General features: G+C 45.9%; 1 protein-coding gene across 1 annotated transcript in view; it reads left to right on the plus strand.

The window, feature by feature from the left end:
* The window catches only part of lrp5 (low density lipoprotein receptor-related protein 5), a 73,784-nt gene extending 73,406 nt beyond the window's left edge, over nt 1-378 (plus strand). The window contains 1 exon segment of the mRNA XM_028584913.1: nt 1-378. This exon segment is cut by the window's left edge and continues 565 nt beyond it. The gene's annotated coding sequence lies outside the window, so the exon portion shown is untranslated.
* The last annotated feature ends 497 nt before the right edge of the window (nt 379-875 follow it).

The raw sequence follows: 875 nt of genomic DNA on the forward strand, positions 1-875 counted from the left end.
TGTCTGTCGTCACAGAGACACGCAGGAAAAACTCTCCGTTACATGGAGACGGCTCACGCCGTCGGAGCTGGGAAATACATAAAAAGATTTGTGACATAATGTTGTAATTTCTCTATAAAATTGGTAGCGAAAAAGTATCATTTAGGAACTGGTATCGAAGTCACAGTATTGGTTTTGGTACCGGTATGGGACATTAGTGAACGCTACCCAGCCCTCGTCCTCAGTCTGTCGCTCCGCGTGTCCCGCAGGGCGCGGCGAGGAGAAGACCAGCGCCCTCTTACATTTTCATCCCATCAAAAGAAGAAAACGTTGCTTTGCCGGGCTACTTTTTTTCCATCTGTCCAAATATTGTGGGCCTAACTCCTCGCCTCACGCAGCCACCCCCCCCAAACTCGCCAGCATGGAACTCACCCACTGAGAGAGTCAGAGAGAGAGTTCTCCCTCCCAGCGTCCTCGTTTCAGACCAGCGGCAGGACTGTACATAGTGTTAAAATAATATGAACAAAAGTAAATCAGAGAGGAATTATTTTAATATTTTATTCACGCTGGCTGATCCATTGCTCCACACAAAAAAAGGACAGAAAGATGAATGGATGGATGGATGGATGGATTGATGGGTGGATGGATGGGTGGATGGATGATCGGATGGCTCGCTGTGAATGTTTGCTGAAATTAAACCGAAATCGTGGATGATGAATGAATGAAAGTATAGAAGTCTGAGTGAATGAGTGGATGGAGTGAATGAGTGGATGGATGGATGGGATAGGGCCAAGATCAAAGTGTGAAATCTTTTTTTGTATGTTCTGAAAAGTGTGTCCCTCACATTTCACATTGTGAGTTCTTTGTAGTTGAACGTGGCGGAGCTGTTCCGCCAA

This window comes from Perca flavescens, chromosome 8 (genome assembly GCF_004354835.1).
Source record: "Perca flavescens isolate YP-PL-M2 chromosome 8, PFLA_1.0, whole genome shotgun sequence".
NCBI lineage: Eukaryota > Metazoa > Chordata > Actinopteri > Perciformes > Percidae > Perca > Perca flavescens.